The sequence below is a fragment of the Phacochoerus africanus genome, chromosome 1, assembly GCF_016906955.1.
Source record: "Phacochoerus africanus isolate WHEZ1 chromosome 1, ROS_Pafr_v1, whole genome shotgun sequence".
NCBI classification, from domain to species: domain Eukaryota; kingdom Metazoa; phylum Chordata; class Mammalia; order Artiodactyla; family Suidae; genus Phacochoerus; species Phacochoerus africanus.
Genome location: NC_062544.1, coordinates 225,436,942 through 225,460,748, shown reverse-complemented (window position 1 = coordinate 225,460,748; position 23,807 = coordinate 225,436,942). Strand labels below are relative to the sequence as shown.

The window sequence follows — 23,807 nt, the reverse complement described above, 5'->3', positions numbered from 1 at the left end:
TTCTGGGGGATTTTCCCTACCACACATAAGGACATATATTATAAAGCCAGAGTAATTAAGAAAATGTATCATTGGTATAAGGAGAGTCAAATCAACCAAGATCACAGAAAGGAGTCTCTAAAGCCTCATTTATATGAACTCTTGATGTATGAGAGGTGGCAGGGAAAATCACTGAGGAAAGTCAAAATCATATACTAAACAGAAAATGGAAAACTGTGTATCCCTTTAGAAAGTAACTTAAACTTTAATCTTCACATAACATCAAAAATCAACTCCAGAGTAGGATTTATTAAAGAAGATAGAAAAAGCACTAACCATAAAAGAAAATAATGTTAAGTATGACCACATAAAAATTACGAATGCTCTGTTCATTTGAATAGCCTAGAGGAAATAAAAAGACAAACTACAAAACAGCAGAAGAAACAGAATTAGTATCTGAATATACAAAGAACTCACACAAAGCAATAGAAGAGAACCTTAAAAATTTAAAAGATGAAAATTGGCAAAAGATATGAACACTATTTTACAGAAAACACATGTACACATGTACACAGTTTCATCGGTAAACAAGAAAATGCAAATCAAGACCACAATGAGATATCATCTTTAATCCATCCATGCGGCAAGAATTAATAAATCTGACAATACTATTTGTTAAAGAGATATCAACAGAGATATCCTACACATCATTGGTGAGAGGATAAATGGGTAATACCATTTTGGAAAAAGAATTTGACACTGTCTCATAAAGCTGAGTATTTTCATATCCTATGATCCAGCAATTCCAATATCGGTATATAATAAAAAGAATATACTGAAAATGTCAGCAAGAAACATATGCAAGAATGTTTATACCAGCACTATTTGTATTAGCAAAAAAGTAAGAAATAACCCAAATTAACAGGAGAAAGAATAAATATACTGTGATGATGTCATAAATAAAATACAAAATTTAAAATGAACAATATGAATTACAGTTACAAAAACATGCATGAATCATTTTTTTTGCCACACCCATGGCATGCATAAGTTCCCAGGGCTGGGGATCAAACCTGAACCACAGCAGTGACAACCAAGCCACAGAAGTTACAATGACAAATCCTTAACTGCTAGGCCATCAGGGAACTCTACATGGGTAAATCCTAATAACAATGTAGAGAGGAAAAAAAAAATTCTATGAGAAAAATATGTATAATATTAACATATTATTTAAATCACAATTTTTTTTTTCCCTTTTGCAGCCACACTTGTGACATATGGAAGTTCCTGGGCCAGGGATCAAATCTGAGCTGCAGATGTGATCTATGCCACAGCTGCTGCAATGCCACATTCTTAACCCACTTGGCCAGGCTGGGGATCAAACCTGTACTTTAGCAGTGACCCTAGCCAGCACAGAGACAACACCAGATCCTTAAGCAGGAACTCCAATAATAAATTCTTAAATGTATAACTATATATATATATATAACAAAATAATATTAATACATATATGACAAACCCACAGCTAACATCATACTCAATGGTGAAAAGCTGAACACATTCTCCTTTAGATCAGGAATAAGACAAGGATGCATACTTTCATCATTTTATTCAACATAATTTTGCAGGTCCTAGCCACAGCAATCAGAAAAGAAAAGGAAATTAAAAAGGAATCCAAATTGGAAAGGAAGAAGTAAAACTGTCACTGTTTACAGATAACATGATACTATACATAGACAATCCTAAAGATGCTACCAGAAAACTACTAGAGCTCATCAATGAACATGGAAAAGTTACAGAATACAAAATTAAATACATAAATCTACTACATTTCTATACACTAAAAATGAAATTACAGAAAGAGAAACTAAGGAAACAATCCCATTTACAATTGCATCCAAAAGGATAAAATATCTAGGAATAAGCCTACCTAAGGAGACAAAAGACAAGTACTCTGAAAACTGTAAGACTTAAAAGAAATTGAAGACCACACAAAGAGATGGAAAGATATACCTTTTTCTTAGATTAGGAGAATCAATTCTATTAAAATGATCATACTACCCAAGGCAATCTACAGATTCAATGCAATCCCTATCAAATTACCAATGGCATTTTCCACAGAACTAAAACAAAAAGTTTAAAATTTGTATAGAAATACAGATGACCCTGAATAGCTAAAAAATTCTTGAGAAAGAAAAACAGAGCTGGAAGAATCATGCTCTATGTCTTCAGACTATACTGCAAAGCTACAGTAATCAAAAAAGTATATACTGGCACAAAAATAGGCACTTAAAGACTGATGAAACAGGATAAAAACCCAAAAAATAAACCCACACACTTATGGTCAATTAATCTATGACAAAGGAGGCAAGAATATAAAATGGAGAAAAGACACAGTCTCTTCAATAAGTGGTGCTATAAAAACTGGACAGTGATATGTAAAAGAATGAAATTAGAACATTCTCTAATACCGTACACAAAAATAAACTCAAAATGGATTAAATACATAAATGTAAGACTGGATACTGTGAAACTCCTAGAGGAAAACAGGCAGGACACACTTTGACATATATCTTAGCAATATTTTTGGATCTGTCTCCTAGAGTAATGGAAACAAAAACAAACATAAACGAATGGGACCTAATTTAACTTAAGTGCTTTTGAACAGCAAAGGAAACCACAAACAAAATGAAAAGACAACCTATGGAATAGGAGAAAATATTTGCAAACTATGTGACTGACCAGGGATTAATTTCCAAAATATACAAACAGCACATATAGCTCAATATCAAACAAACGAACAAACAATCCAAAAAAAACTGGGCAGAAGACCTAAATAGACATTTCTCCAAAGAATACATACAGATGGTCAACAGGCACAGGAAAAGATGTTCATCATCGCTAAACATTAGAGAAATGCAAATCAAAATCACAATGACGTATGACCTCACACAGGTTAGAATGACAATCATTAAAAAGTCTACAAATAATAAATTATTAGAGAAAAGGGAACCCTCCTACACTCTTGGTGGGAATGTAAATTGGTACAACCACTATGGAAAATAGTACGAAGGTTCCTTAAAAAACTAAAAATAGAATTACCATATGATCCAGCAATCCTACTCTTGGTATATTATCTGGAAAATATGAAAACTCTAAATTGAGAAAAACACGTACCCAGATGTTCACAGAAGCACTATTTATAATAGCCAAGACATGGAAGCAAGCTAAATGTCCAACAACAGATGAATGGATGATGAAAATAAGGTATGTTTACACAATGGAATATGAACCATTAAAAAGAATGAAGTAATGCCATTTGCAGCAATATGGATAGACCTAGAGATTATCATACTAAGTAAAGTAAGTCAAACAAAAACAAATACCATATGACATCATTTATATGTGGAATCTAAAAAATGATATTAATGAACATATTTACAAAATAGAAACAGACTCACAGACATAGAAAATGAACGTATGGTTACCAAAGAGGAAAAGAGGGGAGGCATAAATTAGGAGTTTTAAGTTAACAGATACAGACTACTGTATATAAAATAGATAAACAATAAGGACCTACTGTATAGCACAGGGAACTATATTCAATATCTTATAATTATCTACAATGGAAAATAATCTGAAAAAGAATTAGCCAATGACACAGTTGGTATTTGGTTACTAAAAGATAATAAAGATTTTACTACTTAAAGTATTTATATTCTATTCATTATTAACTGCAGCCATAAATTACAAGGAGAGAGCTTCTAATGAAATATAACAACAGATTAAACAGCTGTACTTATCAATGCAACATTATTATCATGTCCAAATGCAATGAAGGCCTGGACTTCCCACAAAACTTTAATATCTCTATTACTAGAACAAGAGGACATCAGGGGATATACCTAAAAAATATCTTTTAATGACGAGCAAAATAAAGAAATTCTAAAAACTCATCTTGAACCTTAAGCAATTAAATATATTCACATCTTTCATGGACCACTGTTTTGTCTGTCTGAGGCTTTGATAGCTTCATCAAATATGTTGTTTTAATTATTTGTCAAGAGGTTTAACATCAAACATGCAACTTTATATATATATATGTGTGTGTATATATATGCGTATATATGTGCATGTGTGTGTGTTTTTACATACAATTAAGTAAAAGCTACCTTCAGATTTTACCATCATTCTTTGCACAATGATGTGCAACAGTGCACATCATTCTTTGTACTGTTTTTTCAAAGCACTTAAATATTTATCATTTCATTCAAACCTCAAAGATTTATGAAATAAGTGATGAAAATATATTAAAGATTAAGATATATCACTTTTAAGACACAGGTCAAGTGATTTGCCTGAAATCATGTTATATGCTGACTTCTAGTCTTATTTTTAAACACCCTTAAATGTTTTCATTACTACACTGTTACCTTGTTAAAATTACTATACCTAAGTCAATCAGCAAGTATTTATTAAGCAACTATGTGCAAGTCTTCCATTAATGCATAATTGTTGTTATAATTAATTTGTAAAGTGACAGGGGTTATATTATAAATATTTAACAACTGACACCTAAGGTATCAACCAAAGAAAATGAACACAACAAATTGAAACAGACCATCAAAGTTTTACCAAAGGATATCAGCTGCATGTCAGTCCTGACATGAGAATGACCCATGGAATTTGATTTGATATCAAATTTTGTCATTGAGCTTATTTGGCCTGAAATGCTGGATGATTATCTGAAGATTTTTTAAAACATGTAGAAAATTCTGGTAGCATGTGATACAAAATAAAACTGCAAATATAAAGGAAAAAATAATTCCTTGGTGCCAGTATTCAGATATATAAAATCATTACCACCGAAAGTATCCATAATATTTTTAAACATTTTGATTTCTTCATACATCTACAGTAAAATGTACTTAATTTTATTAGAAAGTATATATGGGATTTTGAGCATGGTTTTAGTGTAATTTTTCTTTTCCTTTTATTACTCAGCTCACTGCTCCTGTCTACATTTCCTCTGATGCAAAGTAATCCATTTTCATAGCTTAGTATGTACCCTTTCATGTTCTTCTCCCTTTACAAATAACTCTACTATTAAGCAGATATACACATATAGATATATTACATATGGAATACATATACAGGGATTTTGGTCATTATTTTACAAAAAATGTACTATCAATACACACTTTCTATAACTTGGTCTTTGAACTATCAATGATTCCAGAAATTCTTCTAGATCACCTGAGATAACTTTAATTCACATTTTTTAATTAGTGCATTGTAATCCACAGTGTGAAATTCCATTATTTATTAGCATTATCTTATTAATGGAATTATTTTCCCCTCAGTTTTAGCTCTATAAAAAAGGTATTAACAACTCTGAAATTGAAAAATACATATCCTTAAAAATTGATAGCTGCATTTCTATGGGATATACTCTCAAGAATAACATTGTTCAATCAATGGCTATAACAGATGTTACCAGACTGCATATCAAAAAAGTTAAAACCTATTACATTTCCACCAGTAACAAATAAAGAGTCCCTTTCTGCCATATCACCACTGACAGTAAATGTTAAATCCATCACACAATATAATTTTAAAATGCTAAAACACTTTACCTCACTATAACATAAACTTAAATTTCCCTAACTACTAGTGAATTTGAGCATTCACTCCTATTTTAACCAACAGAATTTGTGTCTCCATGAACTGTCTTTTCCTTTTATACTAGGTTGTTTCATAATTTCTTTCTGAGCAATATCTAACAGCTCTTGGATATCTACATTAATGAAAGTAAAAGTTACAAATACTTTTCAAAATCTATATTTTTCTAATGATTTGTATTATATTATTTCTATATAAAAGTGATTTTGTGTATCAACTATATTGTCTTATTTTAAACTTTTGGGTTTTCACTCTTACTAAAGAGATTTTATAAGTAGTCTCCTAGATGTTTTTGGCAAGCATTTTGTTTTATATTTTCACTTAAGCCTTTCATCTCAAATGATTTTTGTATAATGTGCAAAACGAGAATATAGATGAGAATATATTTTAATTTTTCCCACAAAATAGTTATGCCAATTCAATTAATTAAATTATTCATCATTTCCAAACTAAACTGTCATCTGTTTTAGAATTCTCTAATCTTTTCACTGGTTCTATTTGTCTATTCCTATGCTATTACCATATTGTTTTTACTAGCTGGCTCTGTAACATGTTCTAGTACAACACAAATCCCTCTTCACTGCTTTTTCATATTTTCTTGGCCTTTTGTTAGCACTTACTCTTCTACGTAATTTAAAGATAACATTAACTCAAAAAAGAAAAACACTCCCACTGAGAATATAATTGAAATTGTATTAAATATATTAACTTTGGAAAAATTAACATTTTGTTATTGTTTCCCCATACAAAAACATACTTTCTGCATCTTTTAGCCAGATCTTGTTTTATGTCTTTGAATATATTACCTCTTTTTAATACATGGGTCCTATATTATTCTTGATAATTTTATTGATAAGAATTTTGTAATTCATGTTTCTATGGGAAATTAAATAATCTTTTCCAATTGGGAAAAAGTTTCCTAGAAGACTATTATTTCCAGAGAAAACCTATCAATTTTCATCAAATTATCTTCTATCCAAATACCTTTTTAATTTACCTTACTAATTTTTTTAGATTTTTGTATTACACCATTCCAGAATTTTGAGGTCAAACAGCAAAAGACACTTTAAACTCATCTTGTGATGTGTATCACTTGCCTATTAAATTTGTCAAAGCTCACTAGTTAAACAATTATGATAAATAGTTCTTTGTCTAGTATCTGATATTAATTGAAATATTTTTAGGATCTAACAATTTCGGATTTTTTCATTGCTGTGAATGAAAATTCTTTATTATATTTAAACAATCCTATTGAAGATGAATGTATATTTTTCCCCTTAACTAGATGACATAATGAACTATATTGATATATTTCCTTTTTTTGAATCATGCTTAAATTCCTGCTTAAAAAGAAAAAATAATAATAATAATAGGTCCTAGTATATTATTCTTTTGATTCATTGTTGATATTATTTGCTAATCTGTACTTTACATAGAAAGTTTGCATTTATTTCATAAGTAAGATTGAATTATAATTTATTTCTATACAAGCTTTATCATATTTAGATATTAAATGAAATTATGAAAGATTTCACTGTTTTTCAATGGCCTACCTAGAATAACTTAAATTATACCAAAATTAGTTATTAAGTTTAAGTGATCACATTTGGTGACTTTTCCAATTTCTTCAGTACTAATAGGTATCTATGTATGTTTTCTGCTTCTTCTTAGACTAATTTATATTTTTTTTGTCTGTGCCTGAGGAATATGGAAGTTCATGGGCCAGGGATCAAACCCACACCATAGCAGTGACCTGAGCCACAGCAATGACAATGCTGAATTCTTAACCACTAGGCCATCAGGGATCTCTCCTTAGGCCAATTTTTATAATTTTCATTTGACTAAATTATGTTGTTTCTCATGGGTTTCAAATTTATTGCCAGACAATTCCATTTAATTTTTTTTTTTCATGTTTTAGTTTGGACTACTTTTTCATTCCTATTATCTATTTTTGCTCATTTTCTTTTACATAAATTATTATTATTATTATTATTGGCATAAAATTCATATAACATAAACTTCACCATTTTAAAGTACACAATCTAATTGTTTTTATACTACATTCGAAAGGTTGTATAAACATCACCAACTAACTAGTTCCAGAACATTTCATAACTGCGAAAGCAAACTCCATACCCATTAAACTCCATATTCCTTTCCCCTAGCCACTGAGAGTCATTAATCTACATTCTGTCTCTATGGATTTGCCTATTTTGGACACTTCATATAAATGAAATCATACAATATGTGACCTCTTATGTCTGACTTCTTTCACCTAGTGTAATGTTTTCAAGTTTCGTCCGTGTTGTATATATATCAGTACATTATCTCTTTCTGTGGCTGAATAATATTCTATTGTATGCAGACACCACATTTTTATCTACCCATTCACCAGGTGATGGAGATTTGAGTTCCTTCAATGTTTTGGCTATAATGAATATTGAAAATGTTCTATGAACATTTGTGTACAAGTTTTGTGTGAACGTATGCTTTTAATTCTCTTCCACTCGAGTGGAATTACTGAACTCATTTTCTTTTTTGCTTTTTCATCTTCACAAGGAATTTCTGTATTGTATTTGTATTTCCAAAGAGCTAGCTTTTAAGACTGACTTGTTACTACATTTTGTTTTCCATTTCATTAATTTCATATTTTAAAAAATTAATTTTTCTTCCATCTTATGTTATTGTTTATTCTAATTTCTTGAAGTTACTAGATTGTCCTTTATTTTCCATCTTTCTTAATAAAGGGACATGTAAGGCCATCAATTTTCCTCTGACAAACCCTTTAGCTGTTTTCAATAGGTTTTACATAAAATAGTCTCCTTTTCAGAGTTCCCACTGAGGCTCAGTGGGTTAAGAACTGAACTAGTATCCACAAGGATGCAGGTTCAATCCCTGGCCTCACTCAGTGGATTAAGGATCTGGCATTACTGTGACTGTGGTGTAGGCCAGCAGCTGCAGCTCTGATTTAACCCCTAGCCTGGGAACTTCCATATACCACAGGTGCAGCCCTAAAAAAAGCAAAAAAGAAAAGAAAAAAAAACCTTTCCTTTCCATTGCTTTCAAAATGACTTCCTCTTTATCCAAGAGTTATCTAGAAGTGTTCTCTTCAATTTCTAAATAATGACTTTTGTCACCTTTTAGAAAAACTTTTAAAATTCTGATTATACTAGCTTATAATCAGAGGATGTACTTGCAAAATCTTTCTAAATTTATAAAGTTTTCTTTGTGGCCAAGTACAGAGATGTTTAAAAATATTCAAATATCAGATTCTACAAATATATTGTTTCTGAATTATTCCATTTCTCTTGTCACTATTTGTATGTTTTTAACAGGTCTAGACTTTTCCAAAATTTTTTACTTTACATACTTACCTACTATAAATAATCCTGCTATATACATATTTATGTGGTTATTTTCTCCATAAACTATGCCTTTTATCATTGCAGTGCCCATTTTGATATCACTGGTGTCATTCATGTTTTCCTATTTTCCTTCTGTTTGCATTTGTCTGATGTCTTCTATGTCCACCATTTTACAAACAACCTTTCTTTACAATTTTAACATAGGTGCTCTTATAATTTGAGTGGCTTATGTTTTTAAATTCAATCTGACATGTTTTTTAATTAGACAATTTAGTCCATTATATTAAATGTAATAACTGATGTGCTTAATTTTATATCTTCCAATTACTTTTTTTTCTTGTTTTACACTATTGTTTCCTTTTTCATATTTTTTGTCTGATTAAGTGGTTCCTTGCTACTATGAAAGTTCTACATGTTCTATTGGTCCTGTCCTTCCCTTTCTCTACTCTTATGAAAAGATGTGTGTATATATACACATACATATATATTCAAGTGAGACGTACATACATGAGAAAAAATTTCCCCCACCAAGAGGTTCTATCCTCTACCCCCTTCTCCTAAATAAAAGAGATCTTTAGGATACAGTCGCTTTTCTCTCTCTTTTCCTCCTTTCCTCTAATCTCCCAATACCCAATTTTCTTCTTCTCCTCCTTTGTCTGCTCCTTCCATTAACTAAGTTTTGATGAGACAACTTAGTACATTAAAAATTTTCTTTACATAAAGATGATCCTTTTATTCAAAGCCTGAAATTATTTTTGTTACACATTTACTAGCCATCTATCTTTTAAATGAAACAATACACACATATAATTATATATAAATATTACTGTTCACCACTATTTCCTTTCCTTTTCATCTTGAAACCTTTATACAGTTTCATCTGTTATTTGCTTATAATCTATTCTCAGGCATTTTTTTGGACGGGACATAATAATTACATATTTTGAGTTCTTGGATTTCCCTAAATTTCTTTCTTTCACCTTAACTAGCAAATGACAATTATCTGGGTGTTGAGATTCTTAGACTACTATCATTCCCCTTTTGCAGTCTGTACATGTCACTCCAATATCTTCTAGCTTCCTGTGTTGCAGATATTAAGTTCTTTGATATTTTGGTACTTTTCCCCTTTACAGAAGAAACTTTTCCTTTCTATTTGGGAGCTTTTAAGATGTTTCAATTTATTTTTAGAGTACAGAACTTTTATCAGGACATGTCTAAGTATGTCTTTTCTTTCAATCAAGACCATAAATGAATAAACTCTTTTAATCCACAGACTCTGATTTTTCTTAATCTCAAAGAAATTTTCTTCTATTATTTAATTATATCTCTCCTTCATCTGTTATTCTTTCTGTGTAATTCCTATTATTTATATGTTTTGATTTTTAATTTATTCTCCAAGATTTATCCTTTTTTAATTGATTGTAATCATGTTTGATTTTTGTCCTAAGTACCTTGATACATTCTTCGACTTGGGTCGTCCTTCAGCTCACTGACTCATGTTTCAACAGTGACCACGTTCTCCTCAGATTTTTTTCCACTGAGTTGCTCAATTGAGATATATTTGTCTTAGTAGCCTAAATCCTTTTTTGTTCTATATTTGAATTTCCTTAAATGCTCTTAATGTATTTTCAAAATTTAAGTTTCATTTATTTTTGTCAATTGTACTAGTTGTTTAGAGTGTGTACTCTAATTTTCCTACCTGATCTTTCTCTCTCCCTCACTACTGGGTCCCCTTAAATAGACTGGTATTTTTCATTGATAGCTCCCTGGAGCTCAGGTCTGGTTGTTGGAGTATCCTAAATGGCGAAAGTATCACACTTGGAGAGAACTAGACAGTCTGTCAATTCCCTACCAAGGCATGAGGAGGTTGACCTCCATTGTCCTATTTCTCTATTTCTTTTCAGCCTCATGAACAGAGAAAATTCAGCCAGCACATTCAGCTACTTTGACTTTTTATCTAATTGGTGAGACTTGAATATATAAAATGGGCAAATATTAACCTTCTCCCATAATGGTTCAGGAACCTCTGAAGCCCAAGTTCTTCTTGACAATGTCTACTGTTTTCTGATCTTTATCCCTGAACTCCAGTACTATTCTCTAGTTGCTTGCCCAACTGAAGGTAGAAAAGTTTCAGAGCAGTGTTTCCTCTGCCCAGGATGTCATGGCAATTGTTCACAGATCTCAGCAGTATTGATTCAAAAAGATAGACAGGAATTGGAAGTGAATGGAAAGATGGCCATACATAGGTCACCTTGTTTTCAGAATCCTTAATTTTAAAAATATTGAGAGAGGTGGAGGTATGTGGGTCTGGGATTGTCTGGGACTTCATTATAATTATTCCCAAGAACCAACACTTTCCTCAGAAGGCATATTCTTGAATATATAAAAATGCCAATATGCTCTCTTTGCATTATTTGCACATTCCAAAACATAACTACAGCTATTAATCACTTGAAGTATGCTTTAATGAAATCCCAGTTTTAATTATTCCAGGACATTATTATCTTTGTTTTGGAAACAATTTAAAATCAATTTGTTTCAGTTTCTGTAGTAGAAAGACAAATTATGACTTTGGTCAATCATGTGAGTTTCTCACTGCCTAACTAGCAAGCATGTCAGCTGTTATACAGGAATTAAACATGCATCCTCAACAGTGGTTTACGTGACATTACCCTCCATATTGTTCACTGCTCAATTACCTTTTTTGCTTTCTAGAAAAGCTAAGGATATAGCATCAATAATATTAAAGTGTTTCACTGAACTAGACTTCTAAACAACTTAGATAACAAGGTAAAATAAGTTAAAGCTCGGTTTTCTAATTGCGTGAAATTTTATGAACTTTTTTTTAAGAATTAGGAAGCTCATATAAAATGCTCAAAATCTCATTACAATATATTAAGTGCAAAAATATTCTGGATAGTTTGTCCTACTATTCAGATAGGAATCATATAGGATATGAAATGTGGATTTCATTCTTGAATCACTAGGTAATGTAATTCTGTGTACTTTATTCAATACAATATCCTGAATTGACTGTAGTAGATTTGCTTTACTATTGATGGGTGATATCTGATATATTTCTTTTCTGAATCAGAGCAGATATAATTGTTATTGGAACTTTTGCCATGAAAAAATTTCATTAAGTATCTAAAAGGATAAAAGATCACGAGCACATGTAAAAACGTTTGGGTCTGAGAAAAGTACAGAGAAAGCCTACAATAGGTAATAACTGTTTTAACAATGCTAAATTGGAACCAGTTGACAGAAAATAAGGAATGGATGGATGGTCTGGTAAGCAAGGATCAAAGTAATCTTTCTAGGACAGCTACAAAAGAGTGTTGAATCCTCCAGTATGCCAGATACCGTGCTAAGTTTTAAGGATTAATAAAATATGGTGCCTTTCCTTAAGGATCTACAGTTCGGCACAGTATAGTTCTTTTTGTTTGTTTGTGTTGCTGTTATGGCCACCCCTGCAACATATTGTAAGTTCCTAGGTTAGGGGTCGAATCAGAGCTTCAACTGCCAGCCTAAACCACAGCCACAGCAACAGCAGATCCAAGCCATATATATGATCTACTCTACAGCTCACAGCAATGCCGGATTCTTAACCCACTGAGCAAGGCCAGGGATGGAATTTGCATCCTCACGGATACTTAGTTGGGTTCTTAACCCATTGAGCCACAATGGGAACTCCCAGTATAGTATAATTCTAAATCTTACCCTTCCTGAGTGATGAATATCAATGAATAGATGCACCCAATTTTACATCATAAAACTCATCATCGCACAAATAAATGATAAGAACAGAGGTATGCACAATATGACATTACAGAAAAAGAGCAATCATTTATTTTTGGCTTCTACACACTCTGGCAATTCATTTTATAACAACTGTCGAGACTATTATGAAGAATACTTGAAACAGAAGGGCCTGGAATCCTGTTCATTTGTCTCTATACCCTTTTTCAGCTCAAATCACCCCTTCCACATAATATTGTCTTGTTATTAACTCTTTGCTAGAACAAGAAAGATTATTGAAAGGATGTGTTTTTAAAGGTATTTCTCTAAGGGACAGTTATATAAAGGGAGGGTAAGATGCAAATAACACAGCTGTTTAAAAGACAGGCTGCCACAAGATGTCAAAAGAACAAAAACAATTGAGTACCAATGACAATAAACCTGAAGGGGAAAGGTGTCATGCATAATCTGAATATTGATTACCTTTCTAACATCACGGTACACTGTATTAGTGATGTATCCACTTGAAATATACAAAATGGTTATTACACTGTATTTCCTAATGCACTAGAAATGTCTGAAGAAAGTATCAGAAAGGTTGTCATAAGGAATACTGAAGACACATAAGTGACATAAGTAACGGTATTGCTCTTTCATTATTCTTTAACTCCATTCAGATGAACCAACTCCCTCTCCATAGATAGTAGATAGACATATAGCTTAAGAATGAATATTACCTCTCAAAGACTTTTGTAGTCTCTAGCATCCTGTAGAAAGAGTATCAGTATGTATACATTGCATACACATGTTTGTATGTAGTTTGATGTCATTAAAATTATTTGCAATAACAAAAATTCACTTCAGAAGTTTATATAATTCCCTTTTCATTAACTCATGCTGGCTATCATAGATATAATCCAAACTCATGTACACTGACTTTACCTATGCTGATCATTTGAACCTATTACTCTGATAAAAATGCATTTATCCTATCAAATAAAATTGAAACTTTCAGTATAATGACAAATAAAGGAAAAGTTATAGTCACATAAGAGAAGTATAGACTCTTTTCCACCTTAGGCCTGGTAGAGTCTGGCTTCATGAATGTGGAAAGGAGAGAGATCAAAAGCCAAATTACAAAATGAAATAAAATAAAGGTATAATTTGTTTCACCCATCAATTCCTCAGAAAAGCTAACAGGTTCTTTTTTGTTTGTACTTGAAATCTGGACAGCAGACAGCAACTTATACTGTACAATAAATGCCCACCAGAAACAGTGATTTCACAATTGTGTGGTACATAATAGGTACTCAATAATTGCCAGCTATTCTCTGGTTCACCACATAGGTTTCTATGCTAAATTGCATTTCTTTGTAATACATCTAAAGTTACTAACTTTAAACTGTATTGATGATCATGTTTTGTGTGCCCAAACCATAGCAGTCTTTGTATCCCAAACTCTAAGTGGCCCCTATTTAAGCCAATTGTTGGTTTCTGAAACAAATGTAAGGATACAAACAAACAATTTACTTAAGGGCCTTCCAAAGTCAGTAGGATTTACCAAAGTTTTGAGTATGTCTTTTCTGTTCTGCCTTGCCCTTTTTTTCTGTGTGATCCCTGTTCTTGGTTACTCAACCTGTTAGATTCAGGTCTCCTTTTTCACCTCTAACCTTCCCAGTATTTCCAGAATCTAATCCTTCCTTTACTTGCTCTTACACATGATTTCCTCAGTTACCCAGCTCCGTCATTTTCCATCCAACCAAATCAGGAAGCAGCCATCCAGTCCATCCACTGTTAAGATATTCAGACAAATTCCCTCTCATGATTTGCAATGCTAGACCAACAAGTTAAATTTTAAAAATGAACTCTACCATAGCAAACTTTCTTCCCACTTACAACTTTATCACTTTTTTGTGCCCTTCTCTGGAAACTTCTTCAAATCCACTATGCCTTTCTCAAAATAATATTATTACCAGTATAATTGGGACAAGCACTGAGTGAATACAGTCTCAAAATAGAGTCATGATGAGGTAGTGATTGAGAGCTTAGGTTCTCTGGAGTTGGACTTGAGTTTGAAATCCCAGCTGTTATATACTAACTGTGTGACACTGAACAAGTTATTTAATCTTTCTGAGCATTAGTTTATGTTTAAAAATGACATAATAAAAGCACCTCACTCACAGGATTCTGGAATTAATGGAAAGAAATGCACATATAGCCAATTTCTGGTACAGAGTAAGCTCTCAATAAACGTTGGCTATTGTTGTTGTTGTTGTTTAGTACAGATAGAATGTATTTTATTTTCACTAAGCTTCCAATCAATAATTTTGCTAGTATTTTTGGACTAATGATTTTAGGAAAGGGTCTACATTAATTCCTCAGTACATGTGCTTTGTTTCAGTTAACCTGTATTCTAAAATCAGCTTCCCTTCTAAATAACTCTTAGAATTTTTTTTTCTTATTTGTATGCATTAACTGAAGCACTCATACCACATTTTATGCCCTATGGTCTATATTTTTTCTTGCCATTTCTCCCAATAGTTTATCATTATCTCACATATTGTAGAGTTTGTTGCATAGTTCATGAAGTGACATAAAATGTTCTAAGCAGTGTCAGGAACATCTGGAACTATGGAGAGGTATAGGGAACGGGGAGAAGCAAGGACTCTATAACTTTTTCCAGACGGCTGTTTCCATTTGTGAATAGGCAAAGGGTTTGATGATTTTGAGCCTCTCCATACCAATCACACAAGGAAAAGGAATGTCAACTAAAAAGAAACTGAGAGTGAACTTTTAGATGAAAACGTTGAGGTTATCATTAAATAAATACAAGTAGATACACACAAATTGCATGCAGTTTCTATTATGTGACAACACATTTGCAAACTTTTTTTTTTAATTTTTTATTTTTGCCTTTTCTAGGGCCGCTTCCCGCGGCATATGGAGGTTCCCAGGCTAGGGGTCTAATCGGAGCTGTAACCGCTGGCCTACGCCACAGCCACAGCAACACAGGATCTGAGCCACATATGCAACCTACACCTCAGCTCACCGCAACACCGGATCCTTAACTCACTGAGCAAGGCCAGGGACCAAACCTGCAACCTCATGGTTCCTAGTCGGATTCGCTAATCACTGAGCCACGACAGGAACTCCAGCAAACTCTTTTCTAACACAGATTCTTTCCACTATTCTTCATCAAAATAGAGCCAACTTTTTTTGTCACTCCTCCTATGTAAATCTATCCCTGGATAGGTATAATGTAGGATCAAAAATGTAGGAGTTACAATTATGTCTCAGCAGTAACAAAGCTAACTAGTAAACATGAAGACACAGGTTCAATCCCTGGCCCCACTCAGTGGGTTAAGGAACCAGCGCTGCTGTGAGCTGCAGTGTAGGCTGCAGACACTGCTTGGCCGCCACGTTGCTGTGCCTGTGGCTGTGGTGTAGGCCAGCAGCTGCAGCTCTAATTTGACCCCTAGCCTGGGAACTTCCATATGCCATGGGTGCAGCCCTGAAAAAAAAAAAAAAAAGAGAGAGACAAAAGAAATCAAATGCAGTAGTTAAAATTTACCAGTTTTATAAGATCTATAGAGAAATGTCTCCTGATTACACAAAGTATATTTATTTCTTGCTCAGAGAGGTACAAAACCAAGTTTACTTTTTTCTTTGAAGAAATATATCTATTTGTCTGTGTATTTTATAGAATTAGAAAATAACTTTGAGTTAATTCATTCTGTTATTACCTGCTTTCTCCAGTTAAGACACTTTATGCAGTGAAATGCGAAGATTCAGTTTATAATTCTATTACCAGTGAGTGAAGATGAATTGGTGAAAAATGCATGTAAACTAATGAACTTATTATAGTGACCAACTATAAAAGATATTGTGGAACTATACTTGTACTACTATGCAATGTTTGAAAGCAAGTATTGTTAAAATGAAACTTTTATCAAGGACTAAAAGTAAAAAAGCAAAGTCAAATATTTTACACGTACTCTTCCCTCGTGCCCTGCCACACATCACATCCAATCACACTGCCTAAAGCTAAAATAAAGATTCAAGTATCAAAAGAAACATACTCATATTATTAGAGTTGAAAGGGACCCTGAAGATGAAGGAAGTATGTCAGATCATGTGACATGCCCAAGATCATATAACTAGTTAGTGGTAGCACTAGACCTAGAACAATCTTTCCTATCTCTACACCTGAAATTTTTGACAATGTGTAATGAAATAAGAGTTAATATGAAGAATTGGCTGATAAGCAAGATGCTGTCCCCTCAAGTTAAAAACAATTGGATTTAATGACTTCTACTTACTGGATTTTATATTCCTAGGAAAATAAATTTAAAATAATATTGTAAAAGCTAACTAGAAGTAATACAAACCACAAAGAAAACTTATCCTTTTTCTTAAATCAAAACCATGTAAAAGGACATTTTTTTAATGTCTAAAGGAAGCCAGAGATTTATTGGTTGTATGTATATGTATGGTAGTGATGGGGTTTGTTCTGTGTTGCTTAGTTTTGTAAATCCTTAGGGGTTCCTCTAGTTTCCTTTCTTCGTGATGGTAATCTGTGTCCCAAAAATGGGAGTACAAAGAACATGAATTTCTAATAATTTATAAAATGCTTAACTATATATAAAAAAGTCTCTAGAAACTTAGTAATGACAGACAGTAAGAAATAGTTGCCAATAATTTGAAAATCAAAAATCCAAATCTTTTTGTTTGCATGTAAAATAAGGAACATCTTTAAAAAAGGTCAAAAGTAATTGAAAAAGATTAAATCTGTACACCTAATTCTCTAAACTGTGTATATACTTTTCTTGAACTGCATATTCATGAGCTGACAGTAGAGACAGGCTGGCTGCTTTGTTTGACTATAGCTCTGTTTATCTCATACTGTCAAGAATGGATTTTGACACTCGGTATTAATATTGCTATTTCTATTGATATAATTAGCACTGCTATAAATAATTCCTCAGCCTGCCATATCTAAGTATATCATTACAATCAGCAATGTAAGGGCTTATTTTTTTTACATGATGCAGACTGCTGGCTCAAAGAACCAGGGTGACTTCAAGATGTAGAGGGTACTTATGGAAAAAAAAAAAAAAAGTTACCCTGTCAATAGAGACTACTGTTTTGTGTATGACTTCACTAAACAAACTAGTTTATATTTGTTTGAAACTAAAGTTTCTCACCAATCTGCTGTTTCAATTTCACATCACACCATATTGTACCTAAAACAGGCAATCTGGATTTCTGTTGCTACTCTCCTCCGCCCCCCCACCCCAAATAGCTCAGGAATGGATTTGAAATATGAGGTTTGAATATATAAAGCAGAAACAAATTAAGACATCCCAAATTGAGAATGGGTGGGTGAAAATAAGTGTGCTTCACTTCACTTGTATAGCTGCTATCGGTGGCCCACTTCTGAGTTTTTGATCATTACATGAAAGCAAAATCAAAATATATTTTATCTTGCCTCTAGATCACATCAGTTGTGACAATAACCTTATCTAGACCTTGAATAGTTTGTTCATAAAACAAAGTGGGGTGACTGACCCAGTGCATATTCAACACAGAGTATGAAGGCCAAAACAAAATGACAATACAATTCAAAACAAGTTTGTGGAAATTTTAGGCTAGTATATTAAACCTTTCTTTGTCTCTTTATCACTTGACAGATGGTTAGCCTTCACACAGCCTAGTATCTCTGGCAAAGAAATGGCTGTGTCTAGCCAATAACGCCCCAAATTTTGACTTAAAATGAACTGTACATATACTTACACTTACCTTAAAAAGATGAATATTAATAGAATTAGTCATTATTTTATTACTATAGAAATTTGACAGATGTCAAGATTTTATCTTTTACTCTATGAATACCTCTTTTAGAAACTCTCAACTAGCTCATTATGTGGATCCAGGGTTCTAACAACTCTTTGCTTTAGATTTCATTCATTTTGTGTGCTCCTTAGTAATCACACTTTAAAAAATTCCAAAATTATTACAAAATTTACAATGATTTAATTAGCTTATATTTCTATGCTGCCTGGAGCAAAGTTCTGATAAGTAGTAAAGTCTGTTAAACAAAGTCACCTGGGAGCTTTGCATGCCTTCGCTGTCAAGGAACTCAAGGCAGGACTGGAATTATTTATCCACTACTGAAATATGCCTTTATTCAAAAACTAATCATATATATTATATATATATAATACACCTAATATATGTGTATAATATCTATACACATACACACAGACACAGAAACACACATTAATTAACTGTCCTTACTAGAATTAGAAAAAGTTCTTAATTTTTAACATTCTATCAACTATTCCTCCACTTCACTTTTTAAGATTTCAGCTAAAACAATACATTTCGTCAGTTATGGTCTCAGCTTCTCACCCTAAATCTTCCTATTTATAGATTTCAGATGCTGCCAGATCAGTATTCAAATAGCTACAGGCAACCTCAATGTTCCCTAAAGTGCATTCATATGTACACTTTCTATTAGAGGTGATTACATCATAAATTAGCATAGAGATGTAGTGTAGGTATAGCAATTCAAGCCATTCATAGCAGGGGATGAGAGGACTGGAGGAAGGAAGATTGTGCGTAAAAAAAAAAAAAAAAAGGCATCCTACCCAAGAACTGAACTCATATCTGACTAACAAAATAAAACTCACCGTGACAGAGAAAAATAATGAAAATAAGAACTTATTATTTGAGAGCTATATTACTTGGTTTTAGAAAGGTGAGACATACTACTTGAAGTAACAGTCAGCATTAAATCATCCACTCTCTTAACCAGGTACCAAGTTTCCTTCTATTAGAAACCCAGGATTTTTACACCTACAGACTAATGATTAAAGTATTGCTAAAATTTTTTGTAATGTTCCTCTTGCATCACAAGTGGTCTATTAAATCAGAGAAGTGCCAATCAAACGCTTTTGTAGTTTGAAAGAAAGGTTTAAATAAAGAAGTATTTTTGTGCAGGCCTCTTTTTCTCTTTAATGTCACCCTAAAATTAATTACAACAAATTTCCATCTTCTCTTGATAAAATCACAACTGAAAAAGATTTAGGTACTTGATTTTTCAGACATAATCCTAAAACAAAATTTTAACTAAAAAAGTTAAGATATTCTAGCTTATGTTTTACCACAGTTTGCTAATAAGACAAAAGCTCCATAGGAATTTTACAGTAAATTCCAAGACACAGGATTTTTTCAATATAAAATAATATTTTATTTATTTCAAAGTCATGCTTAAAATTATGAAAAAAATAAAACCTCTATCCGTTAAAAAGACCTACTGAAATGTTTGAATAATGTTTCATGCAATAACAAAGGGTACAAATAAGAAATAAAGTAAGCTCTTTTATCTATCATCGGTAACTGGTAAAAACCTCCCTACCCCTCACAAGACTGTAAGAGTTTTCAAATCATATTCCCCAAAATGCTAAAAGAGGTTTTATGGTTTCATCCAAAAATATTTTCTAGTAATCTAAAGTACACAAAGTTTATGTGACATTAGTATACAAACCCCACCCCTCACCTACAGGAGCAGGTAATTTTATCCCTGTTCATTGTGACATCCCAGTGCCTAGAACAATTTGATGAATTTAAATATCCATTTCAAAAGAAAAAAATTCAAAGAATAAATGAGTGCCCATCAAGTTTCACTCTACATACCAAATGTTTTGAATAATCTTTCCTTACTCTTTATTCTAAAATAATTCAAATAATTTGCAATTTATTTATATATTTTGGAAACTTTACAGAGACTTAGTTGTATGCTCTTCTAAAACGATCTTATTTTTCAGTTTAGTCCTATTTTTCCTTTTTTCTAGGAATTCCAGTTTGGTCAGAAAGTCTTCTAAAGATTGACTACTGAGATAAAAGGTATTGCATTAAAAATGGCTTTCTCCTTAAAATGTTATTCCTATATCAAGTAGTCAAATTCATATTAATTTGACAACAAGAGTAGTTGGATATTTGTGGGTCTCAAAAACTTTCCGACTTAACCTCTTAAGAAACTAGTATCACATCAACTAGTAGTTCTGAACACCTGCCCCCCGCTCTCCCCAAATACACACAAAATTATAACCCTCACATGTAAGCTGTTCTTTCCTCTAGCACTCCATTTAAACTCATACTGCCTTTCAGGAGCTAGTCATTATCAGTGTACACATGAACTATATCTGTATTTTCTTGGTATAGAAGTAATCTTAAAATGCTGGCATCTTAAGGCAGGTAAGTATAAAGACTTCTTCCTAAATATGGATATAACTTGACATTTTTAGTCTTAAACCTCTTTCTTTAGTCTGTTAAAATTGGGACCTCACCATGAAAGGGCGAATTGCTTTGGAGGTCGGTAGCCAGTTAACTTGTCACCTGATCCTCATATGCAAAAGGCCTTTATTCCACTGGTCTGTGAGATCTGAAATCACAAAACCAAAAATACCCAACTGCTAGATTGACTGAGCAGGTTATTATATTTCTAGAAAACTCACTTTTCTTCATCTCACCTTTTATTTGAGCATCATGTATTCTGAGGCCTAAAGCCCTCCAAAATTGAGCTCAAAGGAAATCACATCCCCAATGTTAAGAATACTTGAGCACTTAACAATGAGTAACAAAGCAATTCTTCAAGGACAATTTCAAAAACTTTGAGAGACTACTCTGAAGAGGACACAGTAAGTGGTATCACCACACACTATCTGTGCCTCAACTAGATATATTCTGATTAAGAATAACAAGAGCAAACAAGGGCATTAAAAAAATTGAACTTTTCCTAGAAATACAGAACTGCCTAATCAAAAAAAGAAATACAGATAGCCAAAATTGTACTGGTCAAATGTGGGGTTGGGGTGTAGCAGGGTGGAAGACTATAACAATTCCCAAATGACAGCAGAGTATATGGGATTAGGAGCAACAGATAAGAAAGTAAATCATTTATGAAACTGTTGATGATAACTGATTAATGTGTAAAGCTTGAGAATTTACAAAGTAGTCCTATTATTCATGGTTTAAAACTTTCAGAGGCAACAAGAACAGCTAACTTTAGAACAGAACTTTTTTGAAAATATTGGGAGAATGAGTGGTCTCTGCTAATTTCCTTAGCTGAAATTTACACATGACCACGCAGTGAGAAAACCACACTTTAGCGACATTTTGGCTTTTCTTAAGGGTAAGAAGTAGTTAATACAATTTTCACGTGTCTAGAAGATTAACAAGTTTAACTTTGCTTGGGCCAATGGTGATTTTTGAGGCCAGTACTTAACGAACAGGCTTTAATTACTTCCTGGTTCATTCAGAATTTTATTGGAAAACTGTCACCCTGCTACTGACCCCATTCAACTGGGTTCAGCGTTAAGAGATCAGCGGATTACCGTGCTAGGTAGCGTAGCTGTACGCCATATTGTGTTTTTCGCTAATGTTTATAGTTTATGTGTGTGCCTAGCATATGTTTGTGCAAGTGTGTTTATCAATAGAACTTTTAGAAAATCCCTGCCTCCTGCCTCTTCAGCATCCTTAAAAAGGATAACAGCTTCGGGAGGGGCGGGGCATGAGGCGGGTGGTGGGAGGTGACCAGAACGCCACCAGGACAGAAATGCATTAAACAATGTAAAAGAGAGTGCGTTTCTTTTAAACTTTCAAAAAGCATCCAACCATTTTATCTCAGCTATGAAAAAGACCAAACATATTTTAATATTTCCAAAGGGGCCCAAAGGAAGAGAGAAAGAAGGAAAGGTGTGTCTTCCCTTCCCAAGCCCCCTCCTCTACAGTCGCAGCAGCGAAGCAGGCGGCGGCCGGTAGCTCCCGCGTCTTGAGGGGCGTCCAGCGGCTCTGGGGCCAGGACCCCTCCCGCCCCCCAGTTCTCTGAAGACGCTCCAGAGACCGCCAGAGCCACGGCAAGTGGGGAAGGGCGAGGAGGGAGGGGACGGAAGACAAGCGGGCGCCTCTAGCAGCTCCTGAGCCCCGGCTAGTCCCCCTCAGCTCCTCTTCTTGGAAGCGGCAGCTCCAGGCGCGGGGAGTAGAGAGAAGAAGGCAGAAGACACGTTTCCAGCTGCGGGACGCCCCGCCCGCCCTAGGACCCCGGACCCTCCCGCGCTCCCTCCCTCCGCGCCTGGTCGGGCGAGGCCGCCGCAGCCGCTTGGAGCGAGGAGGGGCGCCCGGGGGAAGGGGGCGCGGAGGGGGGACGCCTGGGGGAGGGGGCGTTCGCTTGGCCCGCCAACGGCCCGCGAGCTCGCCACTCTAACTCGCTCCCCCAACCCCACCCCGCGCCCCTCCTTTCCCGTCCCGCCACCCCCAACTCCTAGCGCCTCGCAGACGCCTGGTCCCCCACGGCATGCACACACCCCTCCCTCCCGCCAGGCAGCCCCACGACAAATTAGAGTTTTTGGCGTTACCTCCTCGCGCTCTTTAATCTTCTTTCCTCAACTCCTAAACTTCCCCCGCCCCTACTTCTTCGGCAAGAAGCCCACATTGGCCGCCTCACGCCGCGAACCCTCTATCTTTTCCTACTATTCGGTTTCCCTCATGCCACTCTTGGCTTCAGTGAGCCAATAAGAATGGGACGCCCCTCGTGAAGTTGCCGCCCATAAACAAAATACACTCTTCCTCCTCCCCTCACCTGTCCCCGCCCCCATTGCCTCTTCCCTCATCTCTACCACCTTCGATTGGACTAGAAAAGGCCCAATCCGCTATCTCAGACACCCATTGGGGCACGGAAACTTCGCTCAGAGAACTGTTAACAGGCAATTGGTCAACAATCTTCCCACTTCCCCCCCACCTCTGCCGCACATTCGCCCACTCTGGAGAGGTCAGTCATATCTCGTTGTTCAGTGATCCGAGAGATGGGATTCTATTGGTTAAGAGAGCCCGTCAGACCGGACTGGAGTGAGCCATGATTGGTCAACACAAACACGATCAAGTGTGGTTGTCTACTCCTCCGATCCTCCTCCTTTTTTTCTCCACGCCCCTGCCCCCTCCCGCCTGCTTTTACTTTCTACGCATTTCTATTTCCTCATTTAT

General features: G+C 34.4%; 1 protein-coding gene across 5 annotated transcripts in view; it reads right to left on the bottom strand.

Moving 5' to 3' along the window:
- ZBTB20 (zinc finger and BTB domain containing 20) overlaps positions 1 to 23,322 on the bottom strand; it is a 799,736-nt gene extending 776,414 nt beyond the window's left edge. For 4 of the 5 annotated variants that reach the window (XM_047791859.1, XM_047791849.1, XM_047791907.1 and 1 more), the window contains exon 1: positions 21,116 to 23,091. The gene's annotated coding sequence lies outside the window, so the exon portion shown is untranslated. Of the gene's footprint in view, positions 1 to 21,115; positions 23,092 to 23,182 lie in introns of those variants that run through there. The other variant, XM_047791839.1, reaches the window with a different exon arrangement.
- Between the last annotated feature and the right edge of the window lie 485 nt (positions 23,323 to 23,807).